Below are 6964 nucleotides of genomic sequence, written 5' to 3' on the forward strand. Positions count from 1 at the left end.
ATCCGCCCTCCCACCCCCACCCCAGGGCCTGGCTTCACTCTGTCCCCCAGTAGTGAGCTGACAGTGTGTTCCATTGGGACCATCCTTGCTGCCTGGGGGGACCTGGGACCTAGGAGGCTGGGCTCAGTACCACGGGCTGGGGCTCAGGCCCGGGGTCTCTCTGCCTCCTCTGCACTGTGGACTGGGGCTCAGGTTTTCAGTCCTTCTTCTCACTCGAGGCTCACACCCCTAGAACCCCAGCAGGGTAGGTGCCTGGTGCCTGAGGGGCCAAGGGAGCAGGTCCCACCCAGTGCATGCTGCGGTCTCCCCGCTCAGTCCTGTGAGCTCCTCACAGCCAGTCCCTGCCAATGGGCCTCCTGCAGAGGCCAGATCTCACAGGCTTTCCCAGGCCACGTGAGCATCCGCCCCCTCCCCAGCCCTCTGGGGAGCTCTCTACCGCTGCCAGCTTGAGGGTCTCCTCCCCTCTGCCCTTCACCCTGCAAGCACAGATGCGAACTGGCGTCCTGGGGGTTGGAGATGAGTGGGAGTCAGGGCCCCTCCTTGCTAGAGGAATAGACGTGGGCTGCCTACTGAGGTCTAGGAAAGTGGACTTGACTTTGGTTAGCCACGGCCAGACAGCCAGGTGGCCAGTGCTGGCCTTAGGGGGGTGGCCCACAGAGTTATGCGTCCCTGTGTTGGGGGTGGTTTCTGGGAGCCATTGCAGGAGCTGTATGGACAAAGACATGAGGCATCCGGTCCCTTCTGAAGAGCTGGCTGAGCTGTGATGGAGGGGGGTCTTGCCTGGGTCTCAGCCCCACCTGCCTCTTGGAGGGACTTGAACTCCCAGGTGATGCTCAGGTGGAGACCAAGGACCCTCATGGGCTCGATGACGACAGCTCCCACTGCTGCCTGCCGCCCACCCCCACCCCCCCTTGGGAACAGGCCCTGAGAACGGCCTTGCTGGGCCCAGAGGGCACCACCATTATCACGGCCATCAGGGTCATCAACAACTCTGGCCTCATCCTGCTGACCACGGGCCTGAGACAGGAAACGCCACAGTCCCCGGGCCCCAGCTACTGCAGCACGGCCCCCGCCCTACAAGGCCTGTTCCCACAGACAGCCAGGAGCCTCCAGGGCCCCAGCAGCCCACTTCACTCGGAAATGGCGGGCTTTAACTCCTGGGAGCTGAGTCCCCAAGCACTCCCGCCTCCCACCCCTTTTGCTTCTCCCTGCTGCGAGCGTAGCCTTTTCCTGGGAAGGACCTTCCTGTCCCCCTGGGGAAACTGAGGAATGCACCGGTGGCCTGGGGCCACCCAGCGAGTTAGGGCTGAGCGGCTCCCCGAGGTGGCCACGTGTGGGCAGGGGACACAGAATGGAGCGCCAGGAAATAAGGAGGTGCTTCAGACACATGCCAGGTGTGAACAGGGGGCCCTTGGGACAGTGGACCCTTACAGATGGTTGATGTCCCTCCCTGGTCCCTGCAGTGAGGGGTCCAATCAGTGCAGCCCTCATCTTCCAGGCCCCTAGCCCCTCTGCCATTCCCTGGGGTCCCACCAGGAATGGCTGGCCAGCCCAAGCTTCCCTGGCCTGGTGGGGGGGGGGGCTGGCACTCAGCCCAACGGGGACGGGGAGAGCATTCCAGTTCCTGCTTGATGTGTGCTGGTGGGGCCCAGGCCCTGCCGGGTGGGCGGCCACTGGCCTGCACCGTGTTTTCTCTGGGCCCTGTTTATTTTGCGAGCTGAGCTCACACAGCTTTTGCTGAAGTGAGGGACACAGGGGACAGGGAGAGTCGCTCTCTTTTGTGTTTTGGTTTGGTTTCTTTGCCGGAAATGTTCACAGCTCAGAGCCAGGTGTGGTGGCATCAGGGGTCCCCCCGCCTCGGCAGAGAGGCCATTGCTGGCGTCCCAACCCTTTCCCAGGCCTACCACCAGTGCCTGTTCCCCTCAGAGCTAAGTTCTCCCACTTAGCACACCACAGCCACCCCACACCCTCGGGCTGAGACACTCTGGTCCTGCCCTGGCTGGACTCTACTCGGGACCCTGCCCTCCTCCTGGCAGCCGTCCTCCTCCTCCCCAGGCCTCCCAGCTGGCCCTCCGAGCACTGTCACTCACGTGTGCCTCCCAGAGCACCTGGAACACCACCCATCCCAAGCAGGCCCGTGGCTTTTCCACCGCCTCCTTGGCATTGGGCTTCCCCATCACGTGCTGGGGTCTCCCTGCTCCAACTTCACCTTCTCTCACCAACCCTTCCCATCGTGTTATTTATTATTTTGTGTTATCCCAGCACCCGATACCTTGTCCAGGATCCTGTACCTGTGCGTGAGACATGCGCTGACACAGCACGCCTTCCTCACACTGCCCCTGTCCGAGGGCATCTGTTTGCCAGAATGAGGGGGAAGCACCCCCTCCCTGACGGCGCACCCCCACCCTGTATTCCGAGATGGTTCGTGTGAGATTAGAATGTTTCCCACCCGCCACCCTGCTTCCCCCAACCCACCACCCCTCAACTGTGTGGTAAAACCTGAAGTGAATGCCCCATTCCTGCTGCTTCTGGTGGGGGAAGATTTCGAATGACTGCCCTTCCGTGGCTGTGGGACTCTCCACCATTTCTGTTTCTTCCAAGGTCAGTTCTGCGCTTCCTTTTTCCTAAGAAGAACTTGCTCATTTCGTTTCGCTTGCAAATGGATTGGCACTTGTTATCCTTGTTGGGTGTGTAGCTGGGGGTGGGGGGGCAGGGCCGCTCCCCTATTATTCCCAACTTTGTTTATCTGGGTCGTTCCCCACCGCCCCGCTCTGGCCCCCCCACTGGTCAAGCTCGCTGTTATTGGCCAGTCTTAGTGGATTGTGTTGATCGCCAGCGTGGTGGGTTACATTGTATCGCGTCTCGTGGGCTTCTTTCCGTTCTTACTTCTTCATCTAGTGAGATACAGTGTCTCCTCTGACAGCCGCCAGTCGGGTAATTGGTCTAGCCTGTCTGGTTGTTTAAGGTCTACATTTAAGGGTCTATGTTTTCCTGTTAAATCCCACTCTAGAGGAATTTCCCACGTTTTGATATGTAGCGTTTTGTTTGTATTGATGGCATGATCTTTCTGATCTCCTCTGGGACCTCTCCTTTGTCCCAAGAGTGAGCTGTCCCACTTGGAGCTGAGCTTCCCAGGAGATGGCTCAGCTGTCTGTATATCAGTCGGGAAATGTTTTGAGATTTGTTTTCGGACACCATGCTGTCAGCTTTGATTGATGTGTTTTCTGGACATCAACAGGGAGTATCCAAGGTGGTGGGGTCTGGTGCTCTAAGGAGCCCCAGGAAATCATGTTTGTTGATAATTGTGTTCAAATTTTCTATATCATCCTTGAAGTGTTCTCACCGACTTGATCTGTCGATGACTGGGAAGTGTGGTAAAAATTGTAAATGTAACAGAGACCTTTACAAGAAGCAGCCGGGAGAAAGGAAGGGGGGCAGTCAATCAACCCAAGGACAAGGGAACAACAAGTGAGCTAAAATCAATGGACAGAAGGGCGTAGGATGCCTGGTGGGGCTCAATCAAGGGCAGGGGTGGGGAGTGGTGGAGTGGAGACCCAGAGCCCATCTGTAGACAATTGGACATCCGCTTACAGAAGAGTCACAAAGAAGAGATGAGCCAGTCAGGGTGTAGTATAGCACCGATGAAGCATACAACTTTCCTATAGTTCTTTAATGCCCTCAACTCTACCTTACAAATCAGACTAGACCATAACATGTATGCAACACACGGTAAGAGCCCGCAACACAGGGAATTCAGGATAGGCAAACCCCTCAGGACCAACAATGAGAATAGTGATACCAGGAGGGGAAGGGGAAGGTGGGGGGAGAAAGAGGGAATCGATCACAAGGATAGACATATAAGCCCCTCCCAGTGGGATGAACAACAGAAAGGTGGGTGAAGGGTGACAGCGGATGATGTAAGATATGAAAATTATAATCGATAACTTATCAAGGGTTCATGAGTGAGGGATGGGGGGAAATGAGGAGCTGGTATCAAGGGCTCACGTAGAAAGAAAATGTTTTGAAAATGGTGATGGCAGCATACGTGCAAATGTGCTTGACACTCTGCATACTGGGATGAATGTGTGGATTGTGATACGAGATGTAAGATCCCCCAATAAAAGTATTTAATTAAAAAAAACAAAAACCAAGAAACCACCCTCCCCGATCATTGTCAGCTCCCTCCCTCCCTGCCATCGAGTGGATGCCGACTCTTAGCCACCCTGCAGGACGGGTAGAACTGCCCCTGTGCATGTCCAAGACTGTGACTGGATGGGAGTAGAGAGCCCCTCTGCCCCCCCCCCTTGAGGAGCGGCTGGTGGTTCCCAACGGCAGACTTTGCGGCGAGCAGCCCGACACACGGAGGGACGCACAACCACGACACCACGGAGATCCTCAGAGAACAGTCTTCCTCAGATTTCTGCCCAATTTCTGCTTTCTATGTTTTCCGATTAAAACCTGAGCCGACTCACTGTCAGTAAGCCAATCCCCACTCGTGGGCGCCTAGGGGACGGAGATGATGTGTGCTCTGTAGGGTTTCTGAGGCTGTAAATCGTTGCAGGAGCGGACGGCCTCATCAGGTAGCAGGCAAATCCTGCCCGTACCATTAGGTCTTATGATGTGTGATTAGAAATTGTATATGTTCACCGACGAATTAAATATATAGCATTAGTACTGCACTCAAGTGGTCTACATTACCATGGTGAGATAGTTTATTGTGCCAACCTGTCCGATAAACACATGTGGGGTTAATGGAAGGGTGGAGGGATAAATGGCTCGATGAGCCTTGCCTTTCGAGTTCTCGGGTCTCTTGCTTTCTGATGGTCAGACAAGGGAGCAGCTGCCTTAGCCAGTTCCCTGCTTCAGCTGGCAAGGCTCACTTCCTGTAAGACATCCCCAAGGAGAAGCCACATGGACCTACCTCAATGCAGCCGTGGGTGCTGGAGCAGCCGTGTGGAGACCGCTGCCAGCGCTGAGAAGCTTACACATTCAATGACTCGGCTTCCCTCCTGCAGTTGGCATCATTGCGTCTGTTTTGTGAGATGGAGGAGGACTTTGTGGACTGGTGTTGGACATATGGGTTAGTGTTGCACTTGTGGGCTTGGGCAGGCAGCACTGGGTTGGGATGTTTTCTTGATGCACACTTAAACTTTATATAAAACTCTCTTATGCATGAGTTTCTGTGGATTTGTTTCTCTAAAGTACCCAGACTAACACACGTGGCCATACACACGTGGCTTCCTTGATACATCTTCTCCAGAGTGGTGGTGGTATTGTCAGGTGCCTCGGGGTCTGTTCTGGCCCATTGCCACCCTGTGCCCTACAGAACAAAACCCCGCCTGGCCCTGTGCCGCGCTCATGACTCAAAGCATGAGTGGGGTGTCATGGACATACTGGTTTGGGTTTTTGTTTGCTTGTCTGTTCGATATTTTGCCTGGAAGGAATTATGCGACAGGAGGGTGTTTTGTGGGCTCTCCTTCACCTACAATGACGTTCTTGCGGCTGTCGGCTGGTGTCGTGCTGTGCGGCTCTGCCTCTTCTTGTTCCCTCCTCCGTTCATCCATCGCTGGGCACCCCAGCTGCTCACATGGCATTGGCTGCTATAGGCCATGCTGCGGTCGACTTTGATGGCAGGTGTTTGGATGGGCACGTTCGCATGCCCCCGGGGGTAGACCCCTGAGATCCCAGTTTCTGGGACCCTTGGACACGGCTTTCCTGGGGCGCACGCAGCTCCTCCATCAGGAGTTCCCAGTGGGGCTTCTCCCCCATGCTTGTAAACGCTCAGTGCAGCCAGTGTCCCACATGTGCCAGGTACTGCCTCCTCTCCCATGTCAGCTGCGCCCCTCACCGTGGGACGGCCTCTCGTCTGGGTCTGAATTACATGCATTTCCCTGACGACTAATGATGAGCTGTGGGTCTTTTTATGTGTTCATTAGCTATGTGTCTGTCTTCTTGGGGTGGGGGGGTGGGGAGACGTGTTTATTCAACGCTCCTGTCCACTTTCAAATCGGGGAGTTGGCTCCGTTATTGTTTCGTAAGAGTTCCTTATGTGTCCGGGATCCAAGTTCTTCATCAGACGTGCGATGTGCAAATATCCTCCCCCATTCCGTGGCTTGTCTCTTCCTCTTCTGAATCGTGTCTTTTGAAACATGGACCTTTTGGGTTTTAACTTTGTCGGATCTTTAAAAAATTTTTGTTGTTGTTTTTTCTTGTACCGCACACGCTTCTGATCTTGTATCAAATTGTCTCGACTTAACCCATCTTAAATGATCTCTTGTTTTGGTCTTCCTCGTCTTCCTCATCATCATGGTATGAGTAGAGTTCTAACATTGGGCCTGGGGTCCGTGTTGAGTTAGTGCTGGGGTGTGGAGGGAAGTCGGGTCTACGTTCCTTTTCTGGTTGTGAACATCTGGTTGTCTCTGAACTGACAAGGCACTCGCCCATTGAGTTGTTATAGCACCTTGGTCAAAAGTCAGTGGACAATACCCGGAAGGGTGCATTTCTAGAGCCTAGTCTGCTCTTTTGATCAATATGCCTCCCTTCACACCCACACTCTGCTTTCTTAATTATTGTCACCTTTTCGTACCTTTTGAGCTCAGGTAGTATATATTTTCCGATGTCTTTTCTTTCCCTCTTTCAAATTTCTTTTGCCTGCTCTCAGGCCGATGAATTGTCAGGTGACTTGTACACTTTGCATTTGTCCATTTGTCATTCAAGCAGAAAGGGGATGCTTTTCTGATACTCTTTTGATAGGGATTGTGTGAGGAGCCCTGGTGGCAGAGCGGGTGACCTGTTGGGCTGCTGACCACAAGGTCAGCGGTTCGAAACCACGGGCCACTCCTTGGGAGAGAGATGACACATTCTGCTACCGTGAAGGTCTACAGCCTTGGAAGCCCACAGGGGCAGCTCCCGTTGGTCCCGCGGGCACGTGGCCATGAGGTCCTCTAGGGTGTCACCACCGGTC

The 6964-nt window shown here is 54.5% G+C and overlaps 1 protein-coding gene across 1 annotated transcript in view; it reads left to right on the forward strand.

The window, feature by feature from the left end:
- Positions 1 to 6964, forward strand: part of KCNQ1 (potassium voltage-gated channel subfamily Q member 1) — a gene marked incomplete at its 5' end in the record, with an annotated part of 184923 nt that overhangs the window by 132767 nt on the left and 45192 nt on the right. The gene's annotated exons all lie outside the window — the stretch shown is intronic.

This window comes from Echinops telfairi, unplaced genomic scaffold (genome assembly GCF_000313985.2).
Source record: "Echinops telfairi isolate 266 unplaced genomic scaffold, ASM31398v2 ScPeMD7_7417;HRSCAF=8455, whole genome shotgun sequence".
NCBI classification, from domain to species: Eukaryota; Metazoa; Chordata; class Mammalia; order Afrosoricida; family Tenrecidae; genus Echinops; species Echinops telfairi.